Source organism: Dipodomys merriami, unplaced genomic scaffold (genome assembly GCF_024711535.1).
Source record: "Dipodomys merriami isolate MVZ:Mamm:240054 unplaced genomic scaffold, mDipMer1.0.p SCAF_40, whole genome shotgun sequence".
NCBI lineage: Eukaryota > Metazoa > Chordata > Mammalia > Rodentia > Heteromyidae > Dipodomys > Dipodomys merriami.
Window position 1 is genome coordinate 2,320,518 of NW_027205604.1, and position 17,386 is coordinate 2,337,903.

Here is a 17,386-nt window from a genome sequence, read left to right on the forward strand (position 1 = left end):
TTATGGTTAGCATTAGGGTGAGGGTGAGGGTGAGGGTTAGGGTTAGGATTAGAGTTAGGGTGAGGGTATAGCTTAGGGTGACGGTTAGGGTGAGGTTGAGTGTGAGGGTAAGTGTTAGGGTGAGGACTACGGATAGGGTTTGGATTAGGGTGAGTGTTAGGGTTATGGTGAGGGTGAGGGTTAGGTTCAGTATTAGGTTTAGGGTTAGTGTGAGGGTTAGTGATAGGGTTAGGGTTAGGGTGAGGGTTAGTCTGAGAGGTAGGGTTAGGGTTAGCATTAGGGTTAGGGTTAGGTTTAGGGTTAGGGTGAGGGTGAGTGTGAGGGTGAGGGTTAGGGTTAGGGTGAGGGTTAGTGTTGGGGGGCTAGGTTGAGGGTTAGAGTTTGGGTGAGGGTGAGGTTTTCGGTTAGGTAAGGTTTAGGGTTAGGGTTAGGGTGAGGTTTTTGGTTAGGGTTAGGGTGAGTGTGAGGGTGAGGGTTAGTGTTAAGATGAGGGTTAGGTTTAGGGTTAGGGTGAGGGTGAGGGTGAGGGTGAGGGTGAGGGTTAGGGTGTGGGTTAAAGTTCGGTTTAGGGTGAGGGTTAAGGTGACGGTGATGGTTAGGGTGAGGGTGAGGATTAGGATAAGGTTTAGAGTGAGGGTTAGGGATAGGGTGAGGATTAGGGCGAGGAGTAGGGTTAAGGTTAGGGAGAGGGTTAGGGTTTGTATGAAGGTTAGGGTTAGGGTTAGAGTTAGGTTTAGTATGAGAATAAAGGTTAGGGTGAGGGTTAGGGTGAGGGTTAGGCTTAGTGTGAGGGTTAGGGTTAGGGTTAGGTTTAGGGTAAGTGTTAGAGTTAGGGTGAGGGTTAGGTTTAGGGTTAGCGTTAGGGTTAAAGTTAGGGTTAGGTTTAGGGTGAGGGTCAGGGTTAGGGTTTGGGTGAGTGTGAGGTTTAGGTTGAGGGGTAGGGTTAGGGTTAGGGTAAGGGACAGGGTTAGGGTGAGGGTTATGTTTAGGGTTATGTTTAGGGTGAGGGTGAGGGTTAGGGTTAGGGTTACGGTTAGGGTGAGGGTTAAGGTTAGGTTCAGGCTTAGAGTAAGGGTTAGGGTTAGAGTGAGGGTTATGTTTATGGTTAGGGTTAGAGTGAGGGTGAGGCCGAGGTTTAGGGTTAGGGTTAGTTTGAGGATAAGGATTAGGGTGAGGTTTAGGGTGAGGTTGAGGGTTAGGGTTAGCATTAGGGTTAGGGTGATTTTTAGGGTGATGGTGAGGGTTAGGGTGAGGGTGAGATTGAGCATGAGGGTTAGGGTGAGTGTGAGGGTGACGGTTAGGGTTAGGTTTAGGGTGAGGATAAGGGTTAGGGTTAGGATTAGGGTTAGTGTAAGGGTTAGGCTGAGGTTGAGGGTGAGGGTTAGGGTGAGGGCTATGGTGAGAATGAGGGTTAGGGAGAGGATGAGGGTGAGGTTGATTGTTTCGGTTAGGTAAGATTTAGGGTTATGGTAAGCATGAGGATTAGGGTGGGGTATGAGGTTTAGGCTGAGGGTTAGGGTTAGGGTGAGGGTTAGGGTGAAGCTGAGGTTTAGCGTGAGGGTTAGGGTTACAGTGAGGGTTAGGGTTAGGGTTAGGTTGAGGATGAGGTTTAGGTATAGGTTAAGGGTTCGGGTTATGGTGAGGGTTAGGGTTAGGGCAAGTGTTAGGGTGAGGATGAGCGTTAGGTTTAGGGTTAGGGTGAGGTTTAGGGTTAGGCTTAGGGTTTGTGTAAGAGTTAGAGTTAGGGTAAAGGTTAGGGTTAGGGTTAGGATTAGGGTTAGGGTGAGGGTTAGGGTGAGGGTTAGTGTTAGGGTTAAGGTTGGGGTTAGGTTGAAGGTACGTGTTAGGGTGAGGGTTAATGTTAGGGTGAGGGTTATTGTTAGGGTGAGGGTTAGGATTACGATTATTGTTAGGGTGAGAGTTTGGTTTAGGGTTACGGTTAGGGTAGGGGTTAGGGTTAGCGTGAGGGTTAGGTTTAGAGTGATGTTTAGGGTGACGGTGAGCATTAGGGTGAGGGTGAGGGTGAAGGTGAGGGTTAGGGTGAGGGTTAGGGTTAGGGTTAGGGTTAGGGTTAGGGTTAGTGTTAGGGTTAGGGTAAGGTTTAGGCTGAGGATGAGGGAGAGGATGAGGTTGCGGGTGAGGGTTTCGGTTAGGTAAGGGTTAGGTTTAGGTTTAGGGTGAGGATTATGGTGCGGGGCAGGGTTAGCTTGTGGGTGAGGTTGAGTTTTAGGTTGAGGGTAAGTGTTAGGGTGATGTTTAGGGTGAGGGTGAGTTTTAGGGTGAGAGTTAGGGTTCAGGGAAGGGGAAGGGTTAGGGTGTAGTTGAGGGTTCGGGTTCGGGGGCACATTAGGGTTAGGGTTAGAGTTCAGGTTAGGGTTCAGGTTAGGGTTAGGGTGAGTGTTAGGGTGAGAGGTAGCGTTAGGGTTAGGATGAGGGTTAGTCTTAGTGTGAGGGTTACGGTTAGGGTTATTGTTAGGGTTAGTGTGAGGATAAGAGTTAAGGTGAGGGTTAGGGTGAGACTGAGGGTTAGGGTTAGCCTTAGGGTTAGGGTGAAGGTTAGGGTGGGGGTTAGGGAGAGGGTTAGTGTTAGGGTTAGGGTTGGGTGAGGGTTAGGGTGAGTGTAGGGGTTAGGGTGAGGGTTAGGTTGAGGTTGAGGGATAGGGTTATGGTGAGGGTAAGGTTTAGGGTGACGGTTAGGGTGAGGTTGATATTTAGGGTTAGCATTAATGTTAGGGAGAGGGTGAGGGTTAGGGTGAGGGTAAGGGTTAGGCTGAGTGGTAGGATTAGGGTTAGGATTAGGGTTAGGATTAGAGTTAGGGTTAGGGTGAGTGTTAGTGTTATAGATTGGGTGAGGGTGAGGGTTAGGGTAAGGGTTAGGTTCAGGGTTAGAGTTAGGGTGAGTGTTAGGGTTAACATTAGGTTTAGGGTTAGGTTTAGGTTGAGTGTTAGGGTTAGGTTTAGGGTGAGGTTGAGGGTTAGGGTTAGCATTAGGGTTAGTGTTATGCTTATGGTGCAGGTTAGGATTAGGTTTAGAGTGAGGGTGAGGGTCAGGTTTAGGGATAGGATTAGGTTTAGGGTTAGGGCTAGAGTTTGGTTTAGGGTTAGGGTGAGGGTGAGCTATAGGGTGAGTGTTAGTGTTAGGGTGAGGGTTAGGTATATTGTTAGGGTGAGTTTGAGGGTTAGGTTTAGAGTTAGGGTGAGGGTGAGTGTTAGGATTAGGGTTAGGGTTAAGGTTAAGGATAGGGTGAGGATTAGGGTTAGGGTTAGGTTTAGGGTGAGTGTTAGGCTGAGGGGTAGGGTTAGGGATAGTGTGACTGTTAGGTTTAGTGTGAGGATTAGGGTTAGGGTGAAGTTTAAGTTTAGTGTGAGGTTTTGGCTTAGGGTTAGGGTTAGGATGAGTTAGGGTTAGGTTGAGGGTGAGGGTGAGGTTGAGGGCTAGGGTTAGGGTTAGTGTGAGGGTTATTGTTAGGGTGAGCATTAGGTTTAGGGTGAGGGTTAGGGTTAAAGTAAGGGTTAGGGTGAGGGTTAGCGTTAGGGTTAGGGTTAGGGCGAGGGTCAGGGTGAGGGTTATGTTTGGGTTGAGGGTTAGGTTTAGGGTGAGGGTGAGGGTTAGGGTGAGGGTGAGGGTTAGGTTTAGAGTTAGGGTTAGGGTGAGTGTTAGGGTTAGGGTTAGGGTTAGGGTGAAAGTTAGGGTGAGGTGTCGGGATACGGTTAGCTTGAGGGTTAGGGTTAGTGTGAAGGTTAGGGTTAGGGTTTGGTTTAGTGTGAGGATAATGTTTAGGGTGAGGGTTAGTTTGTGGGTGAGAGTTAGGGTGAGCGTTAGGGTTAGGTTCATTGTGAATGTTAGGGTTAATGTGATATTTAGGGTGAGGTTGAGGGTGAGTGTGAGGGTGAGTGTGAGGTTGAGAGTTAGGGTTAGGATTAGGGTTAGGATGAGTTTTAGGGTTAGGGTTAGGGTTAGAGTTATTCTTAGGGTTAGGGTTAGGGTTAGGATGAGGGCAAGGGTTATTGTTAGGGTTATGGTTAGGGTAAGGCTGAGGGTGTAGGGGAGTTTGAGGGTGAGGGTTAGGTTTAAGGTTAGGGTTAGGGTGAGGTCTTCGGTGAGGGTGAGGGTTAGGCTAAGGGTGAGGGTGAGGGTTTCGGTTCGGTAAAGTTTAGGGTTAGGTTGAGGATTATGCTGAGTTTAGGTTCAGGGTGAAGGTTCGGGTTAGGGTTAGGGTGAGCTTTAGGGTTAGGGTGATGTTTAGGGTGAGGGTTAGGGTTAGGGTGAGGGTGAGGGTGAGGTTTAGGGTTAGGGTTAGGTTTAGGGTTTAGGGTTAGGGTTATGTTTAGGGTTAGGGTTAAGCTGAGTGTGATGATCAGGGTGTGGATGAAGGTTAGGGTGAGGGTTAGGGTTAGGGTTAGAGTGAGGGTTACGGTTATTGTGAGGGTTATGGTTAGGGTTAGGGTGAGGTAAGGGTTAGGGTGAGGGTACAGGTGAGGGTGAGGGTTTGGATTAGGGTGTGGGTTAGGGTTAGGTTGAGGGTTAGTGTTTGGGTGACATTTAGAGTGAGTGTGAGGTTTAGGGTGAGGATGAGTGTTTGGGTGAGGGTGAGGGTTTGGTTGAGGGTGAGGGTTAGGTTGTGGGTGAGGATTAGGTTAGGGTGAAAGTTAGCGTTAGGGGTAGGGTTAGGGTTAGGGTTAGCATTAGGGTTAGGGTGAGGGGTAGGGAGAGGGGTGGGCTTAGGGTAAGGGTGAGCGTGAGTGTTAGGGTTAGGTTTAGGGTTAGAGTTAGGGTGAGGGTGAGGGTGAGGGTTAGGTTTAGGATTAGGATGAGCGTTAGTGTTAGGTTGAGGGTTAGGGATAGTGTTAGGATTAGGGTAAGGGTGAGGGTGAGTGTTACAGTTAGGTTTAGGGTTAGAGTTAGGGTGATGGTGAGGGTGAGACTTATGATTAGGTTAGGATTAGGGTTAGGCTGAGGGTGATGGGGAGGGTGAGGTTGAGGGTTAGGGTTAGGGTGAGGTTTAGGTTTACAGTTAGGTTTAGGATGAGGGTTAGGATTAGGGTTAGGGTTAGGATGAGTGTTAGGCTGAGGGTTAGGGTTAGGATTAGAGTTAGGGTGAGGGTAAGGCTTAGGGTGAGTATTAGGGTGAGGTTGAGGGTTAGGGTTAGGGTGAGTTTGAGGGTAAGTGTTAGCGTGAGGACTACGGTTAGGGTTAGGATTAGGGTGAGTGTTAGTGTTATGGTGAGGGTGAGGGTAAGGGTTAGGTTCAGTATTAGGGTTAGGGTTAGTGTGAGGGTTAGTGATATGCTTAGGATTAGGGTGAGGGTTAGAGGTAGGGTTAAGGTGAGGGTTAGTCTGAGAGGTAGGGTTAGGGTTAGGGTAAGGGTTAGGCTTAGTGTGAGGGTTAGGGTTAAGGTGAGAGGGTTAGGTTTAGGGTTAGGGTGAGGGTGAGTGTGAGGGTTAGGGTTAGGGTGAGCATTAGTGTTAGAGGGAGGGCTAGGTTGAGGGTTAGGGTTAGGGTGAGGGTTACTGTTAGGTTTAGGCTTAGTATATGGGTTAGGCTGAGGGTAAGGCTTAGGGTTAGTTTGAGTGTTAGGTTTAGGGTTAGGGTTTGGCTTTTGTTGAGGGTAAAGGTTAGGGTGAGGGTTAGGGAAAGCGTGAGGATTAGAGTTATGGTGAGGGTTTGGGTTATGGTTAGGATTAGGGTTATTTTTAGGGTTAGCGTGAGGGTAAGGGGAAGGTTAGGTTTATTTATAGGGTTAGGGTGATGGTTAGGGTGTCAGTAAGTGTTAGAGTGAGGGTTAGGGTGAGGTTAGTGTTAGGGGGAGGGGGAGGGTTAGTGTTAGTATTAGGGTTAGGGTGAGGGTGAGGGTTAGGTTGAGGATTAGGGTTGAGTTTAGGGATAGGGTGTGGATTAGGGTTAGGGTTATATATAGGGTGAGGGTTAGGCTGAGGGTTAGGATTAGGTTTAGGGTGAGGGTTAGGTTTAGTGTGAGGGTTAGGGTTAGGGTTATGGTGAGGGTAAGGGTTAGGTTGAGGTTTAGGGTGAGCGTGAGGTTTAGGGTTAGCATTAGGTTTAGGTTTAAGGTTAGGATGAGGGTTAGGTTTAGGGTGAGGCTGGGTGTTAGAGTTACAGTGAGGGTGAGGGTGAGGGTGAAGGTTAGGATTAGGGTTAGGGTTAGGGATAGGATCAGGTTGAGGATGAGGATTAGGGTGTTTTTGAAGGTTAGGGTTAGGGTGAGGGTGAGGGTTAGGGTTATGGTTAGGATGAGTGTTAGGGAAAGGGGTAGGGTTAGGGTTAGGCTGAATGTTAGGATTAGGGTGAGGGTTAGGGTCAAGGTAAGGGTTAGGGTTAGGGTGAGGTTAAGGATTAGTGTGAGGGTGAGGATTAGGGTTAGGGTTAGGGTTAGGGTGAGGGTTATGTTGAGGGTGAGGGTGAGGGTGAGGGTGACGGTGAGCGTTAGGGTGAGGGTGAGGGTTAGGATAAGGGTTAGGGTGAGGGTTAGAGTGAGGGGTAGGGTTAAGTTTAGGGAGAGAGTTAGGGTTTGTGTGAGGGTTAGGGTTAGGGTTAGAGTTAGGGTGACTATGAGGATAAAGTTTAGGATGAGGGTTAGTGTGAGGGTTAGGGTTCGGATTAACGTTTGGGTTAGGGTTAGGGTTACGTTTAGGGTAAGTGTTAGGGTTACGGTGAGGGTTAGTTTTAGGGTTAGCATTAGGGTTAGGGTTAGGTTTAGGGTGAGGGTCAGGGTTAGGTTTTGGGTGAGGGTGAGGTTTAGGTTGAGGGGTAGGTTTAAGGTTACGGTAAGTGTTAGGGTTAGGGTGAGGGTTATATTTAGGCTTAGGTTTATGGTGAGGGTGAGGGTGATGGTTAGTGTTAGGGTTACGGTTAGGGTGAGGATTAGGGTTAGGTTTGGGTTAGGGTAAGGGTTAGGGTTAGAGTAAGGTTTAGGTTTAGGGTTAGGGTTAGGGTGAGGGTGAGGCTGAGGGTGAAGTTTAGGGTTAGTGTGAGGATAAGGTTTATGGTGAGGTTTAGGTTGAGGTGGAGGGTTAGAGTTAGCATTAGGGTTAGGGTGAGAGTTAGGGTTAGGGTTATGGTAAGGGTTAGGGTGAGGGTTAGGGTTAGGGTGATTTTTAGGGTGACGGTGAGGGTTAGGGTGAGGGTGAGGTTGAGCGTGAGGGTTAGGGTGAGGGTGAGTTTGAGTGTGAGTTTGACGGTTAGGGTTAGGTTTAGGGTGAGGATAAGAATTAGGGTTAGGTTTAGGGTTAGGGTTAGGGTTAGGGTTAGGGTGAGGGTGAGGGTGATGGTTAGGGTTAGACTTAGTTTTATTGTTAATGTTAGGTTTAGGGTGAGAGTGAGGGTGAGGGTTAACATGTGGGTTAGGGTTAGGGTTATGGTTAGAGTGAGGGTGAGGGTGAGGGTTAGGGTTAGGATTAGTGTTAGGGATAAGTTTAGGAGGAGGGTTAGACTGAGGGTTAGAGTTAGGGTTAGTGTGAGGCTTAGGGTTAGGTTTACAGTTAGGTTGAGGGCAAGGGTTAGGGTAAGGGTTAGGGTGGGTTTGAGGGTTAGGGTTAGGGTGAGGTTTATGGTGAGGGTTTGGGTGAGGGTTAGAGTTAGGGTGAGAGTTAGGGTTAGCGTTAGTGTTAAGATGAGAGTTAGGTTGAGAGTTACGGTTAGGGTGAGGGTGAGGGTTAGGGTTAGGGTTAGGGTGATGTTTAGGGTTAGGGTGTAGGTTAGGGATAGGTTTATGGTTAGGGTGATGGTTAGGGTTAGAATTAGGGTGAGTGTGAGGGTGAGTGTTAGGTTTAGGATTAGGGTTAGGCTTAGTGTTAGGCTGAGGTTGAGGGTGAGGGTGAGGGTGGGGTTTAGGGTTGGGTAATGTTTAGGTTTAGGTTTAAGTTGAGGGTTATGTTTAGGGTTAGGATGAGGGATATGGTGAGGATTATGGTTATGGTTCAGGTGAGGGTTAGATTTAGTGTGAGGGTTAGGGTTAGGGTGAGGGTAAGTGTTAGGGTGAGGGTTAGGGTGAGGGTGAGCGATAGGGTGATTGTTAAGGTTAGGTTGAGCGTATGGATGAGGGCTAGGGTGAGGGTGAGGATTAGGGTTTGGGTTAGGGTTAGGGTAAGTGTTATTGTGAGGGGTAGGGTTAGGGTAATGGTTAGGGTGAAGGTTAGGATGAGAGTGAGGGTTAGGGTTAGTGTGAGTGTGAGTGTGAGGGTTACGGTGAGGGTTCGTGTTAGAGTTAGGATTAGGGTTGGGGTGAGGGTGAGGGTTATGTTTAGGGTTAGGGTGCGGGTTAGGGTTAGGGTGATTTTCAGGGTGAGGTGAGTGTTAGGGTGACTGTGAGGGTTCGGGTTTGGGTTCAGATTAGGGTGTGGATGAGGGTTAGGGTGAGGGTGAGGGTTAGGGTTAGGTTTAGGGTGTGGGTTAGGGTTAGGGTTAGGATTAGGGTGAGATTTAGGGTGAGGGGTAGGTTCAGGGTTAGGGTGAGGTTTAGGGTTAGTGTGAGGTTTAGGGTTAGGTTTAGGGTAAGTGTGAGGATAATGGTTAGGGTGAGGGAGAGGGTTATTGTTAGGGTTAGGGTGAGAATGAGGGTGAGGGTTATGGTTAGGGTAAGGGTTAGGGTGAGGGTTAGGGTTAGGGTAAGGCTTAGGGTTAGGGTTAGGGTAAGGGTGCGTGTGAGGGTGATGGTTACTGTTAGGTTATGGTGAAGGTGAGGGTTCGGTTTAGGATTAGGGTTAGGGTTAGGTTTATGGTGAGGGTGAGGGTTAGGATTAGGATTAGGTTTAGGGTTAGTCTTTAGGTGAGGTGAGGGTGAGGGTGAGGGTTAGGGAGAGGATTAGGGTTAGGTTTATGGTTAGGGTGAGAGTGAAGGTTAGGTTGAGGTGAGGGTTCAGGTTTGAGTGAGGGTTAGGGTGACGGTGACGGTTAGGGTGAGGGTGAGGTTTAGGTTTAGTGTTAGCTTTAGGGTGATGGTTAGGATCAGGGTTAGGATTAGGGGGAGGGTTAAGATGAGGGTTAGGGTTAGGGTTAGGGTGAGGGTGAGGGGTAGGGTTAGGGTTAGATTTAGGGTGAGGTTTATGGTTAGGGTTAGGGTAAGTGTTAGGATTAGGGTAAGGGTGAGGGCTAGGGTGAAAGTGAGGGTTAGGTTTAGGGTTAGCGTGAGGGTTAGGGTTAGGCTGAGGTTTAGGGTGAGAGGTAGGGTTAGGGTTAGTGTGAGGGTGAGGGTTAGGTTTAGTGTGAGGGTCATGGTTAGTGTTAGGGTTATGGTAAGTTTAAGGGTTAGGGTGAGGTTTAAGGTAAGAATGAGGTTTAGGGTTAGCATGAGTTTGAGGGGGAGGCTTAGGGTTAGGGTTAGTGTTTGGGTGAGGGTGAGAGTTATGTTTAGGGTTAGGGTGAGAGTTAGGGTTAGGGTGATATTTAGGGTGAGGGTGAGGGTTAGGAGGAGGGTGAGGTTTCGTGTGAGGGTGAAGGTTAGGGTGAGGGTGAGGTTTAGGGTAGGGTTAGGGTTAGGGTTAGGTTTAGGGGGAGGTTTTTGGTGAGGGTTAGGGTTATCATTAGGGTTAGGGTGAGGGGGAGTTTGAGGGTTAGGGTGAGGGTTAGGGTTAGGCTGAGGGTTAGGTTTGGGTTTAGGGTAAGGGTGAGGGTGAGGGTGAGGGTGAGGTTTAGCGTGTGGGTAAGGGTTAGGTTTAGGGTGAGGGTTAGGGTGACGGTGAGGGTTAGGTGTGGGTGAGGTTTAGGTTTAGTGTTAGAGTTAGTTTGACAGTTAGGGTCAGAGTTAATATTAAGGTGAGGGTTAAGTTGAGGGTTAGGGTTAGGGTTAGGTTTAGGGTTAGTGTGAGGATTAGTTTTAGTGTGAGGGTAAGCGTTAGTGTGAGGGTTAGACTGAGGGTGAGGGTTAGGTTTAGTGTTAGGGTTAGGGTGAGAATTTGGGTGACTGTTAGGTTCATGGTTAGGGTTAGGGTGAGGGTTAGGGTGAGGGCAAGTGTTAGGGTCAGGTTTAGATTGAGGGTGACGGATAGAGTTATGGTGAGGTGAGGGTGAGGGTGAGGGTTAGGGTTAGGGTTAGTTTGAGGGTGAGGTACAGGGTAAGGGTTAGGACGAGGATTAGGCTGAGTTTGAGGGTGAGGTTTAGGGTGAGGTTTAGAGTTAGGGTGAGGGTTAGGGTGAGTGGGAGTCCGAGGGTGAGGGTTAGGTTTAGGGTTAGAGTAAGGGTTAGGTTGAGGGTTAGGATTAGGTTAGGACTAGGTTTAGGCTGAGGGTGAGGTTGAGGTTGAGGTTGAGGGTTAGGATTAGGGTGAGGTTTAGGGTTAGGTTTAGGGTTAGGGTTTGTTTAGGGTGAAGGTTAGTTTTAGGTTTAGGGTTAGGATAAGGTTTAGGCTGACGGTTAGGGTTAGGGTTAGTGTGAGGGTTATGTTTAGCATTAGGGTAAGGGAGTGGGCTAGTGTGAGGGTGAAGGTTAGGTTGAGGGTTTAGTTTAGGTAAGGGTAAAGGTTATGTTAGGGTGAGGATTAGCGTGAGGTTGAGGGTTAAGGTGAGGGTTAGGGTTAGGGTGAGCGTTAGGGTTATGATTAGGGTTAGGTTTAGTGTTAGGGTGCTGTTTAGGGTGAGGGTGAGTGTGAAGGTTCGGGTGAGAGGGAGGGTTAGGGTTAGGGTTAGAGTTAGGGTGAGCGTGAGGGTTAGGGTGAGGATGAGGGTTAGGTTTAGTGTTTGGGTTAGGGTTAGGGTGAGGGTGAGGGTGAGGGTTAGTGTGAGGATTAGGGTTAGGGTGAGCATGAGCGTGAGATTGAGGGTGATGGTTAGGGTTAGGTTTAGGGTGAGGGTGAGCATTAGGGTGAGTGTGAGGGTTCAGTTGAGGGTGAGGGGTAGGTGGAGGGTTATGGTTTGGGTTTGGGTTAGAGTTAGGGTGAGGGTGTGGGTGAGGGTTAGGTTTAGGATTAGTGTTAGGGTTAGGGTTAGGCTGAGGGTGAGTGTGAGGGTGAGGGTGAGGATTAGGGTTAGGTTGAGGGTTATGGTTAATGTCAGGGTTAGGGTTAAGTTGAGGGATAGGGTTAGGCTTAGGTTTAGGATGAAGGTTAGGCTGTGGGGTAGGGTTAGGGTTAGGGTGTGGGTTAGGTTTAGTGTGAGTTTTAGGGTTAAGGTTAGGGTCAGGGTTAGGATTAGGTTGTAGGTAAGTTTTAGCTTGAGGGTTACATTGAGGGTGAGGTTTAGGGTTAGGGGTAGGGTTAGGGTGAGGTTAAGGTGAGAGCTAGGGTGAGGGTGAGGGTTAGAGTTAGGGTTAGGGATAGGGCTAGGATTAGGTTTAGGGTTAGGGTTAGGGTTAGGGTGAGACTTAGGCTGAGGGGTAAGGTTAGGTATAGGGTTAGGTTTAGGTTTAGTGTGAGGGTTAGGGTTTGGTGTAGGGTTAGGGTGAGGGCTAGGGTGAGTGTGAGGGTGAGGGTTAGGTTTAGGGATAGGGTGAGGATTAGGGTTAGGTTTAGGGTTAGGGTGAGGTTTAGGCTGATGGGTAGGGATACAGTTAGTGTGAGGGATAGGTTTAGTGGGAGGGTTAAGGTTAGGTTTAGGGTTAGTGTTAGGGTGAGGGTTCGGGTGAGGGTTCGGGTTAAGGTGTGGTTGAGGATTAGGGTTATTGTGAGGACTAGTTTTAGAGTTAGGGTTACTGTTAGGGTTAGGGTTAGGCTGAGGGTAAGGGTTAGGGTTAGGGTGATTGTGAGGGTAAGGTTTAGGGTTAGTGTTTCGGTTAGGGTGAGGGTTCGGGTTAGTTTGAGAGTTAGGGTTAGGGTTAGGTGAAGGTGATGTAAGGGTTAGGCTTAGGGTTAGGGTGAGGGTGGTGAGGGTTAGGATTAGAATTAGGGTTAGGATTAGTGTTAGGGTGAGCTTGAGGTTTAGTGTTAGGGTGAGGGTTAGGGTTATTGTTAGGGTTAGGGTGGGAGTGAGGGTGTGGGTGAGGGTGAGGGTTAGGGTTAGGGTAGGGTTAGGTTTAGGCTGAGGGTGAGGTTGATGGATAGTGTTCGGGTAAGGGTGAGGGCTAGGGTGAGGGTGAGGGTTAATGTGAGGGTGAGGGTGAGGGTTTCGTTTATGTCAGGTTTCGGGTTAAGGTGAGGATTAGGGTGAGGGTGAGGGTTTCGTTTACATCAGGTTAGGGTTAAGCTGAGGTTAGGGTTACAGTGAGGGTTAGGGTTAGGGTTAAGGTGTGGGTTAAGGTTAGGGTGATGTTTAGGGTGAGGGTGAGGGTTAGGGTGAGAGTTAGGGTGAGGTTTAGGGTTAGTGTTAGGATTAGGGTTTGGTTGAGTGTGAGGTTTAGGGTTAGAGTTAGGGTTATGGGGAGGGTTAATTTGAGGGTCAGGGTTAGGGTAGTGTTAGGGTTAGGGTTAGGATGAAGGTTAGGTTGAGGTTTAGGGTTAGGGTTAGGTTTAGGGTTAGGATGAGCGTTAGGCTGAGGGTTAGGTTTAGGGTTAGTGTGAGGTTTAGGTTTAAGTTAGGGTTAGGGTTATGGTTTGTTTAGGGTGAAGGTTAGTTTTAGGTTTAGGGTTAGCATTAGGTTTAGGCTGAGGGTTAGGGTACGGGTTAGTGTGAGGGATAGGTTTAGGGTGTGGACTATGCTGAGGGTGAGGGTTAGGGCTAGTGTTAGGGTTAGGGTTAGGTTCAGGGGTAGGTTAAGGGTTAGGATTAGGTTAAAGACTAGGGGTTAGGCTGAGGGTGAGGGTGAGGTTGAGGGTGAGGGTTAGGGTTGGAGTGAGGGTTAGATTAAGGGTGAGAAAGAGGGGGAGATTTTGGTTTAGGGTTAGAGCTAGGTTGAGGGTAAGGGTTAGGATGAGGGTTAGCACTAGGTTTAGGCGGAGGGTGAGGGTGAGGCTGAGGGTGAGTTTTAGGGTTAGGGTGAGGGATAGGGTTAGGGTTAGTTTTAGGGTGAGGGTTAGGGTTAGGGTTAGGGTTTGGTTAGGGTGAAGGTTAATTTTAGGTTTAGGCTTAGATTAAGGTTTAGGCTGAGGGTTAGGGTTAGGGTTAGTGTGAGGGTTAGGTTTAGGGTTAGAGTTAGGGTGTGGGCTAGGCTGACAGTGAGGGTTAAGGTGAGGATGAGGGTGAAGGGTTAGTTTAGGTAAGTGTTAAGGTTAGGTTAGGGTGAGGATTATGGTGAGGTTGAGGGTTAAGGTGAGGGTTAGGGTTAGGGTGTGGGGTAGGGTTACTGTGAGGGTTAGGATTAGGGTTAGGGTGAGGGTGAGGGTAAGGGTTAGTGTGAGGGTTAGGGTGAGGGTGCGGTTTAGGATTAGAGTTACGGTTAGGATTAGGGTGAGGGTGAGGATTAGGATAAGTGTTAGGGTGAGGGTTAGGGTTGGGGTAAAGTTTAGGGTTAGGGTTTGTGTTAGGGTGAGGGTGAGGGTTAGGGTTAGGTTTAGTGTTAGGAATAGGCTGAGGGTGAGGGTTAGGGTGACGTTGAGCGTTCGGGTTATGGTTAGAGTGATGGTGAGGGATAGGTTGAGGGCGATGGTTATTGTGAGGGTGAGGGTGAGGTTTTCGTTTACGTCAAGGATAGGGTTAATCTGAGGTTAGTTTTAGGGTGAGGGTTAGGTTTAGAGGTAAGGTGAGGTTTAGTGTTAGGTGATGTTTAGGGTGAGGGTGAGGGTTAGGGTGAGGGTGAGGATTACAGTATGGGCGAGGGTGAGGGTTAAGATTGGGAATACGATTAGGGTTAGGGTTAGACTGGAGTTGATGGTGAGGGTGAGGGTGAGGGTTTGGATTAGGTTAGGTTTAGGGTTAGGGTGAGGGTTACGGTTTCTGTGAGGGTTATGGTTAGGGTTAAGGTTAGGGTTAGGGTGAGGGGAAGGGTTCGAGTGAGGTTTAGGGTGAGGGTGAGGTTTAGGGTTAGGGTTAGATTTAGGGTGAGGGCTTGTGTGAGGGTGAGGGTTAGTGTGAAGGTAAGGGTGAGGGGTTCTTTTAGCCAGGGTTTAGTGTTATGGTGAGGATTAGGGTGAGGGTGAGGGTTAGGTTGAGGGTTAGGTTTAGGGTGAGGGTTAGGGCAAGGGTTAGAGTGAGGGTTATGGTTTGGATGATGTTTAGCATGAGGGTGAGGGTTATGGTGAGGATGAGTTTTTGGGTGAGGGTCAGGGTTCGAGTGAGGGTAAGAGTTAGGGTGTGGTTGAGGATTAGTGTTAGGTTGAGTATTAGCATTAGATTTAGGGTAAGTGTGAGGGTGAGGGTTAGGGCTAGGGTTAGGTTTAGGTTGACGGTTAGGATTAGGGTTAGGTTTAGTAGGATTGTTAGGGTGAAGGGTAGGGTTAGGGTTAGGGTTAGGAAGAGTGTTACGGTGTCAGTGAGTGTTGGGGTGAGGGTCAGGGTAAGGGTATGGGTGAGGGTTAGGTTTAGGGTGAGGATTAGGGTTAGAGTTAGGTTAATGGTGAGGGTAAGGGTTAGGGTCAGGTTTAGTGTGAGGCTTAGGGTTAGGGTTAGGGTTAGGGTGAGGGTGAGGGTGAGGTATAGGGTTTGGGTTAGGGTTAGGGTGAGGGTTAGCGATAGATTTACGGTTAGGGTGAGAGTGAGGGTGAGGGTTAGGGTAAGGTTTAGGGTTAGAGTTAGGGTGAGGGTGAGGGTTAGTATTAGGGTTAATATTTGAGTTAGCCTGAGGGTGAGGGTGAGGGTTAGGTTTAGGGTAAGTGTTAGGGTTAGGGGTACGTTTAGGGTGAGGGTGAGGGTTAGGGTTAGGGTTAGGATGAGCGTTAGGCTGAGGTTTAGGGTTAGGGTTAGTGTGAGGGTTAAGAATTAGGGTTAGGGTTAGGGTTAGGGTGAGGGTTGGGGTTAGGTTTAGGATTAGGATAAGGGTTAGGTTGAGGGTTAGGCTTAGTGTTAGTGTGAGGGTTAGGTTTAGGGTTAGAGTTAGGTTTAGGGTCAGGGTAAATGTTAGGGTGAGGGTTGGGGTTTGGGTGAGGGTTAGGGTTAGGGTGAGGGTTAAGTGAGGGTGAGGGTCAGGGGGTGGGTGAGGATTAGGGTTAGGTTGAGTGTTAGTGTTAGGTTTAGGTTTAGTGTGAGGGTGAGGGTTATGGGTAGCATTAGGGTTAGGTTGAGGGTTTGAATTAGGGTTAGGGTTAGTCTGAGGGTGAGGGTGAATGGTAGGGTTAGGGTTTGGGTGAGGTTTAGGGTGAGCAAGACTGTTAGGGTGAGGGTGTGGGTGAGGGTTACTGTTAGGTGTAGGGTTAGGGTGAGTTTAAGGGTGAGGTTTAGGTTTAGAAATAGGGTTAGGGTTAGGGTGCGGGTGAATGTTAGGTTTAGGGTGAAGATTAGGGTTAGAGTTAGGTTTATGTTGAGGGTAAGGGTAAGGGTGAGCTTTAGTGTGAGGGTTATGGTTAGGGTTAGGGTGAGGGTGAGGTATAGGGTTTGGGTTACGGTTAGGGTGAGGGCTAGGTATAGGTTTAGGGTTAGGTTGAGGGTGAGGGTGAGGGTTAGGGTTAGGTTTAGGGTTAGAATTAGGTTGAGGGTGAGGGTTAGGCTTAGTATTAGAGTTAGCCTGAGGGTGAGGGTGAGGGTTAGGGTTAGTGTGAGGGTTAGGGTTAGGGTTAGGGAGAGGGTTAGTTTTAAGTTTAGGGTTAGGATCAGGGTTAGGTTGAGGGTTAGGTTTAGGGTTAGTGTGAGGGTTAAGTTAAGGGTTAGGGTAGGGTTAGGGTCAGGGTAAAGGTTAGGGTGAGGTTTAGGGTGAGGGTGAGGGTAAAGGTTAGTGTGAGGGTTAGGGTGAGGGTAAGGGTTAGGGTGATGGTAAGGTTGAGGGTGAGGGATAGGATTATGTTGTGGGTAAGGGTTAGGGTGAGGGTTAGCGTGAGGTTTAGGGTTAGGGTGGGGGTTAGGGTTAGGGTTAGATTGAGGGTTAGGGTTAGGGTGATGTTTATTGTGAGAGTATACTTTAGGGTGAGGGTGAGTTTTCGGGTGAGCATGAGGGTTAGGATGAGGGTGAGGGTTAGGGTTACAGTTAGGATTAGGGAGAGGGGTAGGGTGAGCATTAGGGTTAGGATTAGGGTTAGAGTGAAGAGGAGGGTGAGCGATAGGGTGTGGGTAAGTGTTATGGTTAGGGTTAGGGATAGGGCTAGGGTGAGGGTGAGGGGGGTGTGAGGGTTAGTGTGAGGGTGAGGGTTTCCTTTACATTAGTGTTACGGTTAGGGTGAGGATTAGGTTGAGGGTGAGGGTTAAGCTGAGGTTAGGATTAGTGTGATGGTTAGGGTTAGGGTGATGTTTAGTGTGAGGGTGAGTGTTCGGTGAGGGTGAGGGTGAGGGTGAGGGTTAGTGTTAGGGTTAGGTTTAGGTTGAGGGTGATTGTGAGGGTTAGGATTAGGAATAGGATTAGGGTTAGGGTTAAGCTGATGCTGAGGGTCAGGGTGAGGGTGAAGATTAGGGTCAGGTTTAGGATTGGGGTTAGAGTGAGGGTTACGGTTAGTGTGAGGGTAATGGTTAGGGTTAGGGTGAGGGTAAGGATTAGGGTGAGAGTAAAGGTTAGGGTGAGGGTTAGGGTGAGTGTGAGGGTTTGGATTAGGGTTTGTTTTAGAGTTAGGGTGAGGGTTAGGATTTGGGTGATGTTTAGAGTGAGAGTGAGGGTTAGGGTGAGGATGAGGGTTAGGGTGAGGGTGAGGGTTCGGGTGAGGGTGAGGTTTCGGTTGAGGGTGAGGGTTAGGGTGTGGGTGAGGATTAGTTTTAGGGTGAGGGTTAGCGTTAGGGGTAGGTTTAGGGTTAGGTTGAGGGTTAGGGTTAGGGTTAGGGTGAGGGGTAGGGTCAGGTTTAGGGTGAGGTTTAGGGTGAGTGTGAGGGTTAGGTTGAGGGTGAGGGTGAGGGTTAGGGTTAGGGTTTGCGTTAGACTTAGGGTGAGTTTGAGGGTGAGGGTTAGGTTTAAGATTAGGGTGAGGGTTAGGGTTAGGTTGAGGGTTAGGGATAGTGTTAGGGTTAGGGTAAGGGTGAGGGTGAGTGTTAGGTTTAGGTTTAGGGTTAGAGTTAGGGTGAGGGTGAGGGTGAGGCTTAGGATTAGGTTAGATTTAGGGTTAGGCTGAGGGTGATCGAGAGGATGAGGTTGAGGGTTAGGGTTAGGGTGAGGTTTAGGTTTCCGGTTAGGGTTAGGGTGAGGGTTAGGATTAGGGTTATGGTTAGGATGAGGGTTAGGCTAAGGGTTAGGGTTAGGGTTAGGGTGAGGTTTAGGGCTAGGTTTAGGGTTAGGATAAGGATTAGGCTGAGGATTAGGGTTCGGGTTAATGTGAGGGTTAGGTTTAGTGTTAGGGTAAGAGTTAGGGTGAGGGTAAAGTTTAGGGTGAGGGTTAGGGTGAGGGTGAGGTTTAGGGTTAGATTGAGGGTTAGGGTCAATTTTAGGTTTAGGGTTAGGCTTAGAGTGAGGGTAAGGGTGTGGGTAAGTGTTAGGGTGAGGTTTAGAGTGAGGGTGA